The following is a 13,495-nucleotide window of genomic DNA, read 5'->3' as shown; positions in this document are numbered from 1 at the left end:
CTAAACGTTTTCTTGACATTCCGTTCGAATGCGCTCTTATCGTCACCATGCCATTGATTGATGTTTTCTTTCACGTTTAAACTGGAGAAAACACTATTCGTTCCAAGCTATCATTCCAGGGAAAAGGAAATCGTTTATCGAAATCATATCGGTGTAAAAGCTTGGTGTCGGTTTGAACGGCTTTCTCACTGCTACTATTTTTTTTAAATGAGAAACGAAAATATGGGCGACTTGCTTTAGTAGCTCTTCTCCTACATGAATTACCATTAAGCAGGCAAGAGGAAATACTTTTTGAAGTTACTGACATATTTGTCTTTTCGTGGACCTGTCTCCTCTTGCTCCCACTGCGTGGCACTTCTTCGTGAATGCTGTAAATAGATTAAAGCGTATTTGTAACGTTAACAGAAAAAGGCATGTTTGCCTTCCTTTAATTTTTATTTTTTTTCAAGGAAAATCTTGAGCAACACTTAATGCAACCAAAACCGTCTATTCTTTGCACTGCAGAGTTACCTGCCTTGTCCGAAAGTCACTACTGTACTTGTTTTGGGAGATGAAGGGGGTAAAAAGTCGTTCAAACTCGTGTCGTTTTCTATAGATTCGTGCAGGCTTATTGTTCAAATTTTAATTATTAATTTTTTATTCCTTGATGGGTCATCGCACTCTGAGGCTACATTTCCAGAGGGAAGTGATGCTGTAAAGAGATGCTTACAATAGCATATAGTACAGGCATGCAGACTCTGATCTGGCCCTTCAAGTATCCGCAATCTTATTCTTCACGACAAAAGAGATTATTATACATTTCTTTTTTTGCAAATGACCATCAACAAGCTAATATCTTACAACATCTACAGTTTTGATTTTTTTTTATAAGTTGTGTTGAGAATAAACAGACGTAGTAACTTTCCGCACTTACGAGGTGGTCTTGGTTTGTAAAGTTGAAATCACAGTCGTTACGTATTTAATACTTGCACTTTGAGTGAACGACAAACGTACCACATGTGCGGATTTTGTGGTGTGTATTTGTTTGTGTTCACGTCGAACAATCACTTTCCAGATGTGCACATCAATGCAGATCTTCATTCTGAACTTCCTCTCACACTTGACTCTTGTATCTGTATATTAAAGCATCGGATGAGTTTCTATGCTATTTGTAAAATTGCGGGCGGGGGTGGGAGAGGAGGGCAAACCTTTAACTTGTTCCTGATCTCGAAAGGATAACAAATTGCAGCATTTTTTTTTAAACTCAAACTGCTGTTGCATTTCAAAAGGCACATTAGTTCATAGCAAGTACTGTTGAATTTTTTTATGGGTTCTGACAAAGATTCATGATTCATCGTGGTGTGTTATTGCACTGACAGAGTGGTGTGCTTCTAGCATGGTGTGCTGCAGATCGTCATTGTGTGGAGGTTATGCTGCCATACCTGGGTTGTGCTGCCATACCAGAGTTGTGCTGCCATACCAGAGTTGTGTTGCCACACTAGGGTTGTGCTGCCACACTAGGGTTGTGCTGCCACGCTAGGGTTGTGCTGCCATGCCAGGGTTGTGCTGCCACGCCAGGGTTGTGCTGCCATGCCACGTTGTGCTGCCACACCCACGTTGTGCTGCCACACCCACGTTGTGCTGCCACACCCACGTTGTGCTGCCACCCCCACGTTGTGCTGCCACGCCCGGGTTGTGCTGCCACGCCAGGGTTGTGCTGCCACGCCAGGGTTGTGCTGCCACGCCAGGTTTGTGCTGCCACGCCAGGTTTGTGCTGCCACGCCAGGGTTGTGCTGCCACGCCAGGTTTGTGCTGCCACGCCAGGGTTGTGCTGCCACGCCAGGGTTGTGCTGCCACGCCAGGGTTGTGCTGCCACGCCAGGGTTGTGCTGCCACGCCAGGTTTGTGCTGCCACGCCAGGGTTGTGCTGCCACGCCAGGGTTGTGCTGCCACGCCAGGGTTGTGCTGCCACGCCAGGGTTGTGCTGTCACGCCAGGGTTGTGCTGCCACGCCCGGGTTGTGCTGCCATTCCCAGGCTATCCTGCCACACCCGTTCTGTGCACTTGCTGCATCATCCAGAGTTTTGTTCGTAATGATACGTTGCACCACATTTTAAAATGATACTTTGATTTTGCCACCAAGCAGCTCTTTCTTGCTGTCCATTTTTTATTTTTCTAAATTTTTTCCCCTCCTTCTTTGTAATGAAGTCAGATTGGTCTTTTACGTGGAACACAAATGATGACGTAAAATGCAGACTATGCTTTGTTTAGGAGAAAGTACAAATTTTTGAATAATTATTCACCTATGTAGTACCTGTTGCACCTTGACCATCCCCTTTATTATATTCATTGTCTGTTCCCACCTGAATCATCGTCATCTCTTAATTTTGCTTGCCTCCTACATTTCCCAAAATTGACATTGGAATATTTTCTTTTTTGGCCAATCCTGCTTAACCGCCTCAATATAGCGTTGTGTACTGTAGAGATGCCACAGGATCCTGTTTAGTGAGATCTCTGCTACTGTAATTATGTGGAATGTTATTTGTATAATAAACGTTTGAATACATGTCTGTGTTTTTTCTCTGAAGCCCATACTAAACTGGATTATTTTGTAGCCGGTGACGCCATTGTCACATCACAACACTTTTACTCGATGGACAGGAATATCATTATTGTCTGAGAAAATCTAAAAATACATTTCTGAAGGTCTGGGCTCTAAATGCGTATAAGGCCTGAAAGATCGAAGTAGAACGTGATTGTCATAGGGTGCTTTGGCTTGTTTTGATGAGAAAAATGATGTGCAGTGATTGGATACAGCAAACATCATCTCTTCGTATCAATCACACTACTGTATATACAAATTAGTGTGTGTGTTTGTATACCATGACAGATAGGAGCATGTCTACCCTCTCTAGGGGTTTGGAGAGTTACAAATGCAACACCATTATTAGCCCCGTTGGACTTGGTCTGAAACGGGTGCTTATGGATTGGGTCTCGTCTGTCCGTCCGTCCGTCCGTCCATCCATCAGCAACCATATCTCAGCGATGTATGAACCAATTTTGTTAATACTCGGTACAACGACAATACTTGATGGTATACATATGCACACTATTTTGTTTCACGATGCGATCAAAGATGGCCGACTGGCGGCCATTTTAGTTGTGAAAAACCCGATGTTGAACATGTTCTCAACCATTTATTGGATATGCATTTAGCGATGTTGTTCAAACTTGGCAAACAGATAATGAATTATGGTTTACATATACATGTCATTTATTTTCGAGATCAGATCCAAAATGGCCGACTGGCGGCCATTTGTTACTTACACGTGCCCCCAACCATTTATTGAACATGCATGATCTGACTGATCAAACTTGGTAAAAGCATGGTACATGATGGCATATATGTGCACCTCATTTTATTTTGTGATTTGATCAAAGATGACCAACTGGTAGATTGGCGGCCATTTTAGTTGTAAAAAAAAAACAACCCAATATTGACCACATCCTCAACTATTTCTCGGATATGGATTTATCGATCTTGTTCGAACTTGGCACACAGATAATGAACATATGCACATCATTTTTTTCGAGATCAGATTCAAAATGGCCGACTGGTGGCCATTGTGTTACTTAAACGTGTCCCCAACCATTTCTCAGACATGCATGGACTGATTTTGTTCAAATTTGGCAGAAAGTTAATATATGAGAGTATTCAGATGCAGAAAATTTTGTTTTGTAATCTGACCAAAGATGGCCGAATGACGGCCTTTAAGTCCATACAGCAAAATTACTAAAACCACAGGGGCTATGACATTTTATGTCTTTTTCTTATTGTTTAAGAAAGGATCCAGAGAGGAAACTGAGAATGATAGACATATTAGCTTAACTTCAGTTGTGGGGAAGATGTTGGAGACATTAATTAGGGATTGGTTGGGGAACCATTTAAATAAAGGAAAACATATTGTTACAGACACGACTTTGATGTTATGGTGGGCCGAGCGGAATGGCCGCCGTGTCCGCACAAGTTACCCGATTATGCTCGAACGTTGACTAAGTCACGCTATGCTAAATCAATGATGGAAAAGACACAACGGCTGGATTAAAATGACACGACACCAAGGGTTCAGTTCTCAAGACCTCCGGAGGAGGTTATATTAGGGCGGAAGGTCAGATTACAACGACAAGAGGGACAGCATAGAAAGGCAGGCACTTAGACACACTCTTATATTAGCCCCGACAGACGACAGATAAACGGGACAAAACTGACTCACACGGGGATTGATGGCAAGGAAAGCGGGTAGTCGATGGCTCAAGGTGCACTCTTGGCTCAAGGACAGAATCGACCCGCTCCGGTCCAGAGATGCGGGAGGTCTCACTCAGCGCTCGAAGGTCGTGACTTGTCTTCTTCAGTCGGGGGCGCATCTCACGTCATGTCCGGTAAGTGGCCGCGTATATCCGGCGGGGAGTGACACGCCCTCGGCTCGTTAGCTCCGCCCCAGATGGAATCGGCCCGTTGCTTCTCATTGGGTGCGTGCGGGGGGGTTACCGGCTCCGCCCTTGACGAGGGGCTGACAGGGAGCCCCTTCGTGGTAACCCCGTCGGAGCGCATGGTCAATGGCGGCTAACCGAGCCGGTGTGAGGACGCACACTCCCCCGCGCCGCGCCGCCCCCATTCTCCTCTGTTGTTGTAGTTGTTGTTGTTGTTGTTGTTTCATGGGGAAGATGTGAGGAGGTAAGGGGAGGTCCTAAACTCACTACTGGTGCCATACGATCACATTCTGGTGCAACGAAGAGTCAGAATTAATGGAAACGAGTCCTTAACTGACATAGACTAAGAATAACAAGCAAGATGTCCTATAGTTGTCTACGTGAGATGCGGTGAACCTGGGCACGACATTTAATGGGGGAAAAAGGGGAAGGTCGGTTCTACAGAGTGTTATTTACAGGCAATGGGACTAGGGAATGGGGGATAGTTGGGGAGTATTGGGGAAATAGGGGAGTATTTACAAGCGGATATTGAGGCCAAGTCCCATATCCGCAACATTGCACCCTTCTATACCCTCGGGGCGTCCCGACCCGATAAATTTTTACCTATTTTAGTGTGGCACTCAGATGTAGTTCCCTCTACTATTAACTCTACCCTGAGTGCGACAGTTTTACAGATATTCACAAACGAGTAAATATTTCCCCCTGCGACGTTGCACCCTTCTCCTCACAGAAACACACCCACAGGATAACCGAATTGCGGAAAGAATTCGCAAACTAAACATACAGCCGGTAGGGAGCATTATTTACAAGACTACGCTGCTATTTACACTACGATCCAGGACCTGTTTTTGGAGGAACACATGCAGATGTTATGCATAGAGAGAGCACGCATGCCAGCATCGATACACCAACCCACGAGTGCTCTGTGGCCTACGGCCTTTAATAATGTGCAGAGCACCCCTTCCCAGCACCAAAAGCACCACCCCATCACACAGTCAGCACCATCCGGTGCACCAATAAAGTGTTTAATAACCGTGGTGTGGTGTCGCAGCCGGCCGATGTTCTGCCGCTGGTCTTGCCTTCATGTGATGCACTTGGCCTTCTTACTTCTTTCAAAAATAAAGAAAGGCGCCAACCGCGTCCATTTCTCTATTGTGGCCGTCAGGGGGCCAACTGTTAGTGGTTCACCTTGTATGGCATAGGTGCCACGTTGACCCATAGGTCCATCCATGGGTGGTGCTTGGCCGCAAAAGAACTGCGGTCCATATGGTGTATCGATCCAGGCAGCAAGCAGCGAAAGTGCAGGCCCACAACTGCGTAGCCAGCACCTCTCTCTCCTCTCTCTCTACCCCAAAGCCAGATCCTCGGAGGTGGGAGACAAAAGAAGCAGACAAGTGAGTAAGGTGGTAAGGGCGCAAAAGTGCACGCAATATAAGATGATGCACACTGGGGGCACATGGGAACCAGGTGAGACAGGTACGTTCCTACCGTACGCCCCCCCCCCCCCCCCACCAGGTAACCTACATGGCCCCTCCCTTACCCCTTACTGTATCCACAAAACACAACACTACCCATAAACATCTACTTTACAAATCAACAAACGTCCCTACTGTCTTCCCCGTTCCTCCCATATACCAAATTCGTCTTCTCTCCCTCCTAACCAATCAAATTTGCCATTTTCAACTCTCATCAAAATTTGCCATCTCCAACTCAACATCATAATTTGTCATTACCAATTCATCATCAGTCCCTCCTAGGGAGGGAGAGATGGAATCACCCCAATGTCTCATCCACGTCGTGATGCGTCTCACCAATCCACACAGCAATTCTCATTTCCTGCACACAGAACAAAGAAAACACAGGTGTGGAGTCATCATCATAACCACAGGTAAGTGGCTGCGTATGGTGCGACAGGTTCATCAATCCTAACTATTTCCTAAATGACTTTAACAACTTTACACTACCCGGGGTCTTTCTCCGGCCAAACCATTGGCCCTCTTACACTATGGGTTCTAAAAACCAATTCCCATTGAGCAAACTGTGGTGCTTTTCAATTTGGGGTCTCACTCCCCCGATTCATCTCCCGGTGCCCTCGCACAATTTCTGGGCTGTGGCGTGTACCTCTCCCAGCGGGTCTACCCACCTGCACACCTCCACCACTGCAGTTGCCTCCGAGCTTACCTGCTCCTTACCCTAACCTAACTACCTGGGGAAGGCCCTCTGGCGCTCTCCCCACTCGGTGCCCTCTCTGGCACTGGGCTACCCGGGTCCGTCCTCCGGATCCTCGGGCCCCATCCACAACTCTACCGGCTCCCAGAGCCCACCTGCGGCCTCACCTGGCCGACATCCTCACAGTGGTGGAGTGCCCAACCAACTACACACACTAACAGGCTACACGCCCAGCCATTTCCACAACACTAATGCACCCATTCACAACACCATTCTGCAACCGCACCACAAATGCCAATATCCCACCACAATTTACCTATACCCTCTGCCTAACACTTACACTACCCGCCCCGGGTACTCGTGAAAGGGGTCCACTCTTCCCCCATCCACACCTTCGCACCATGCACACCACTCCGTACCACTTACTCCAACTCTCTCCACACACCTGTACCTGCACACCTGTGCTCTCACACCTGGTGCCACCTGCACCCTTCTCTCCCCAAGCGCATTCGCGCTGATCCACACACTCCCTACTCATACACTGCTCCACACACCTGTCCAGTTGCACACCTGTGCAATCACACCTGTTCAATTCTCACACACACGGCATCATCTCATCTAACTACTCCCCTCTGAAACTTGCGCTTCCCAGTCGTCCCTTTAAACTATTGCGCTCCCACGTCATTATCATCCACACTAATCTACCTGCGTCCCCACTACAGGTATCAGTCACTAACTAAACTTACCGTTACCTAATGTCATCTTCGCTAGATCCCTACCAATATAACCTAACCCACCCGGGCTAGTTTTCACTGCCATACACCCCATAAGCTATTGCGCATTTGCCCCCACTTCTGTGAGGGATGGTGGATTTGCCATCCCACCACATCGGGGGTCTCCCACTACCAATTTTGCACATCAAATTCCAACAAATTCAAAATTTGCCAATCACTACCCATCATCTGCCAATCACTACTGCCAATCCCTTGCCAATCATCAAATTTTGTTTTTCTCTAATTTTGGGTCCAAAACACTAACCTCATCACCCAGTCTACTCACTAATGCCTCTCGGTGCGCCAATTCCTGTCCAAAGCCCGGCTTCGTAAAGCCAAGCAATGGATGCGGGTTGTTCTGTGCCAGCGGCTGGATGCGTCCGGCACTCGGTGCAGGGACGGGGGCTTACCGGGGCCGAGATCCCACGCACCATCTCGGCGTGGAGCCATCCAATGTCCCGATCTCGACCCGCCGGAATGCCTCAACAAAAAGTGGTCGCCATGACGACCCTTTCTATCGGGCTGCCCGCTCCGCCTAGTGGAGCACGGACGCGGCCGTTCAAAGCGAGGCCCAGCACGCACCGAGGGCCCGATTCGGCTAAAAGTCGCTCTAACCTCTAAACCGGTTACCGTCGATGCTTCACCTGGACGCTTACACCCCGCAGCCCGTTCCTTGCTCACACATCCAGCCATTTCCATGCTCCTTGTACCGTTCCTTACACACCCAGGTACACCCATTCCACTCACAGCCTTGGTCACACACCTGACCACCGAACACTTTGGCACACATTCGTTGGTCGCACACCTCACCAACACACCTCTTCGCGCCCCCTCCTCTGTCACCTCCTCTGTGACAATCACAGGTGTGCTCTCATTCGCACACCCAACCACGTGCCTCACTACCAACTCAAATGTGCCTTCCCACACACGCTCTACCATTCCAGGTGTGCATCCTTCCATCCCAGGTGTACATCCTCGCTCACCTGTCACAACCAACTCACTCTCCTTGTCACTCTCACTACTCTCACCTCCATTCTTGACAGCGCACTCACCCTTACTCTTGACAGCGCACTCTTTCCTCATGCACCCGTCCGTTACACACCTTTCTCGCGCACACTCTCCCGTTACACACCTTTCTCGCGCACACTCTCCCGTTACACCCTCTGTAACACTCACCACAGGCGTGCATTCTTCCTTGCCTTTGACAGCGCACTCTTTCCCCATGCACCTGTCCATCACACACCTTTCTCGCGCACACTCTCCCGTCACACCCTCTGTAACACTTACCACACCGCGCTTCCATGTGCTCCCTCGCACACGCGCTACGACCGACTCACTCTCGCCAGCACCCTCACTCCTTGGCACGCACTTTTTCCTCACACACCCCAGAGTCGGACTTTCTTGCACACCTCCTTTTTCGCACACCAGACCTGTCGCACACTTCACCAACGGCCTCTCACGAACACCCGGGTCCATCTCGACCCCCAAGCTTCTTAAATCCCCTGGCGCATCATACGCACGACCATATTGGTCACCACTTACACCGGGTCCTCTTCCTCTTCGCTTCTCCTCCATCACCTGCGAATCCCTCATCCGGTTAATGAGCACATCATCACGATCCAAACACAGACTTTGGACCAATTCTTTTATCTCCTCTTTTATCTCTTTCTTATCCTCCCTCCGTCGCTTCTTAATTTCGCTCACCCCTTCTTCCACTTCTTCTAATTTCTGCTTCACCTCCTTTATTCCCCGGTACGTCTCCTCAAGCTCGTCCTCCAAGGCTACCTTGACCGTTTCCATGTGCGTCCTCACCTGCCGGTCCTTCGTCTCCATTACCTCTATCACCTCGTCCAACCTCGTTGTCAATCCCTCACGTACCATCTGACATTCCCTCTTCGTCGCTATCAAGTCGTCTTTTAGTTCTTTCTGTGTCGCTTTTAAACCTCCTAATACCGCAGTGTTCCTTTGAACCTGCTCCACTAACTCCGTCTGTCCCACCGTCAGCTGCTCCACCTCCTGCGTCAGGTCCTCTATGCCCCCCTGCAATTTTACAGTCCCCTTTCTCACCTCCTTCTCCATGCGCTCCTTACAGTGCCTCACCTCACGCACTCCTCCGACCTCCTCACTCACACCTCTTCTGATCTCTTCTCCCATCACTTGCATCTCCTGCCCAGATGCCACCCTCATCTGCTCCATTTCCTCCCTGTGAGCATCCAGTTTGGTTTCTACCCCCATTCTGACCCCCTCTATCTGCTGCCCCATTTGGTTAACTTCCCTTTCCGCTTGGTCCCTCATGTCCCTCAATTTGCCTTCCATCCTGTTTTCTAACCCCTCTAACCCTTTTTGCATCCCTTCCATTTGATTCTCTTGAGCGGCCATTCTGTTTTCTACCCCCATTAACCCCTCCTGTATTTCCCCTAATCTATTGTCTAATTTCCCAAATTTCTCGTCTAATCCCTTAAAATTATTGTCTAACCCCTCTCCGGTACCCCTCGCTTCGTCCCTCATTACCCCTATTTTGCCCTCCAATCGCTCACCCTGAGCATCCATCCGGTTCCCCATTACCCCCAATTGCTCATTCTGAGCCTCCATCCGGTTCCCCATTTGTCCCATACTGCTTTTCAAACCTCTAATTTGGTCTCCCAATTGCTCACCCATTTGTTCCATAAGGGCCCTCATTTGCAGGAGGAAAAGGTTCGAATCCACCAGGGGCGCTGCCACGGTCGCGGGCGCGGTGACCAGCGAGGCGCCATTTTGCGCCCCCGCAACGTCGGGCGCAACGACGCTATTTTGTGCGTCTGCTACCCTCGCTGCTTCGCACTCCTCGCGTCCCTCAATTTGGTCCTGGACCGACCCTGCCTCACTCTCCCCTACCGGACCCCAGCTGTCTTGATCCGCCATAGCGCGACTTTCAAAATTCGGGTTTTTATTTCCGTAAAACAAATCAAATTTCGCCGTTATAATTTCGAGCGCGGGAAACGCGCTCCGGATCGAATTCTACCTCCCAACACCAGTTGTTACCCTAGTGGTACAATTGGTGTTCCAAAATTTGGGCCTAATAAATTTAGTCCCAGGTTCGAATCCGACACTCCTGACACCAATTGTTACAGACACGACTTTGATGTTATGGTGGGCCGAGCGGAATGGCCGCCGTGTCCGCACAAGTTACCCGATTATGCTCGAACGTTGACTAAGTCGCGCTATGCTAAATCAATGATGGAAAAGACACAACGGCTGGATTAAAATGACACGACACCAAGGGTTCAGTTCTCAAGACCTCCGGAGGAGGTTATATTAGGGCGGAAGGTCAGATTACAACGACAAGAGGGACAGCATAGAAAGGCAGGCACTTAGACACACTCTTATATTAACCCCGACAGACGACAGATAAACGGGACAAAACTGACTCACACGGGGATTGATGGCAAGGAAAGCGGGTAGTCGATGGCTCAAGGTGCACTCTTGGCTCAAGGACAGAATCGACCCGCTCCGGTCCAGAGATGCGGGAGGTCTCACTCAGCGCTCGAAGGTCGTGACTTGTCTTCTTCAGTCGGGGGCGCATCTCACGTCACGTCCGGTAAGTGGCCGCGTATATCCGGCGGGGAGTGACACGCCCTCGGCTCGTTAGCTCCGCCCCAGATGGAATCGGCCCGTTGCTTCTCATTGGGTGCGTGCGGGGGGGTTACCGGCTCCGCCCTTGACGAGGGGCTGACAGGGAGCCCCTTCGTGGTAACCCCGTCGGAGCGCATGGTCAATGGCGGCTAACCGAGCCGGTGTGAGGACGCACACTCCCCCGCGCCGCGCCGCCCCACCCCCATTCTCCTCTGTTGTTGTAGTTGTAGTTGTAGTTGTTGTTGTTGTTGTTTCATGGGGAAGATGTGAGGAGGTAAGGGGAGGTCCTAAACTCACTACTGGTGCCATACGATCACATTCTGGTGCAACGAAGAGTCAGAATTAATGGAAACGAGTCCTTAACTGACATAGACTAAGAATAACTAGCAAGATGTCCTATAGTTGTCTACGTGAGATGCGGTGAACCTGGGCACGACATTTAATGGGGGAAAAAGGGGAAGGTCGGTTCTACAGAGTGTTATTTACAGGCAATGGGACTAGGGAATGGGGGATTGGGGATAGTTGGGGAGTATTGGGGAAATAGGGGAGTATTTACAAGCGGATATTGAGGCCAAGTCCCATATCCGCAACAATATTCAAGGCAGTTAGCCCAGATTTTACAATTTGTGTCCACTCTCAGGACAGCCAGAAAACAACATCTGGCCAACCTCAAGTTTGAACTATCAAACTTCTCCTTCCTCAATAAAAAAAAACCTGGTGGCACCCTTGTGAAGTCCACACCCCTCCACCCCTTCTCTCACTTCAAATGGCAGCACAGCTGACTACTTGCGAGAAGGCCGAATGCCTCAATCTTCAGTGTTTTCTTCCCATTATTGTGTACCCAACCGCTCACTTCCTAAAGCATCTGAGATGGTGGTGAACAGTGGTTTTGGAAGACCTGGTGGGAAGAATGAGATTGAAGAGAATGTGAAAATTGGTTCCACAGGTTGGAAGAAAGAGGAATGAATGAGTGAAGATGAGCAGTGATTCTGAATTTTGGGAGTTTCATAAGAAGGGGTTTTTGGAAACCCAAAGATACTTGGAGGAAACTCAAATATTTGAACCATCTGCTATTTTTAATTCCCTCTATATGACGGACCCAGATTGCATCTATTTCACAGTATTAAAGAAGCGGGAATTGGTGTGTCAAATATGATGACCATTTTTGGCCATTTGAACCAGAGGCATTCCTGACTCTGCAAGGCGGTTGAGATTTTGAAAAGAGCGGAAAATCCACATCGTATTATGGATTACATAAAGACTCCTTCGTTCACGTGTGTAGTTATGTCTGTGCATGTGGCGTATATAGAGCCTCGTGGCTTTGTAATTTATTGAAGACTTAAAACGAATAAGAAGACTATGATCCCTCCTCCATATTTAGCAAAGCGATGGTTGTACTGTTTTGTTAGAGTGCTTGTTTGGGTGCTTAATCCACTTGGTGAGCACTCTACAAGCTTCCATCTCTGCAAGCTTACATGGCGATACCGCAGCTTGGGTCTCCATGGGTACATCCCTGGAGTTAGCAACGCAAAATATATTGGAGGATTAGAATTAGTAAAGCAACTGGACAAGTGAACTTGAAGTTCAAGAGAGAATTGAAAAATGTTTTCAGTGGCAACAAAGCAATGAATCCCCACACCACTACACGGCAGAATGGCTGAGAGGTACGCACACTCGCTCCAAGCCATCTAACCTGGGTTTGAATCTCGACCCAGTTATAAACGGTCACCCCGGTGTTTCACAGGCAGAGTAATTCATCAATGTGTGTGCCGTCCCTCAGATGGACATTAAACTGGACGTCACATCTGCCAGATTTTCTTCCCCTCTCTCCCCCATACCCTCCTCACTCTTCCCTCCCCTTCCTCACTCTCCCCTCCCCTTCCTCACTCTCCCCTCCCATTCCTCACTCTCCCCTCCCCTCTTCCCCTCCTCTCTCTCTCTTCCCCCTCTCTCCTTCCACACCTCTCTCTCCTACCTCTTTCTCTCTTCCCCACAATCCTCACCTCCCTTGCTCCTCCTCCTTCCTCACTCTACCCTTTTCACTCTCCACTCACCCATCCCTCTCTCTTTTTCTCTCTCCCACCCACCTCCTCGCACCCTTCTCTCCTGGACTGTACAGTATAGCAACATGTGTCGCTGTCCCACCCATACATGCTCCCCCCCCCCCTTCCCTCTCTCTCTCCTCCTCTCTCTCCTGTTCCTCCCCACCCTTCTCTCTCCTTCCAGCTGCGTGACCAGTATTGGTGAAATTTCACCCAATTGGGTGAAATCGGTCGGAGTCTGGTGATCTGGTGGAAGAAATCGAAATTGGTCGAACTCTGGTGAAATATCAACAATACTCCCCACCACGAGGGGGCGGGGCATGTTAAGTAGTTAAGAACCAACAGGAAGCCAGTTCGGAGCACCGCCGATGGGGCCGCAGTCAGCCACATCACCAGTACAACACCATGACAGGCAAACATCATGCAAGGCA

The sequence above is a fragment of the Myxine glutinosa genome, chromosome 4 (assembly GCF_964187855.1).
Source record: "Myxine glutinosa chromosome 4, kmMyxGlut1.1, whole genome shotgun sequence".
NCBI lineage: Eukaryota > Metazoa > Chordata > Myxini > Myxiniformes > Myxinidae > Myxine > Myxine glutinosa.
The sequence above is the reverse complement of the archived record's forward strand: the minus strand, read 5'-3'. Positions refer to the sequence as shown.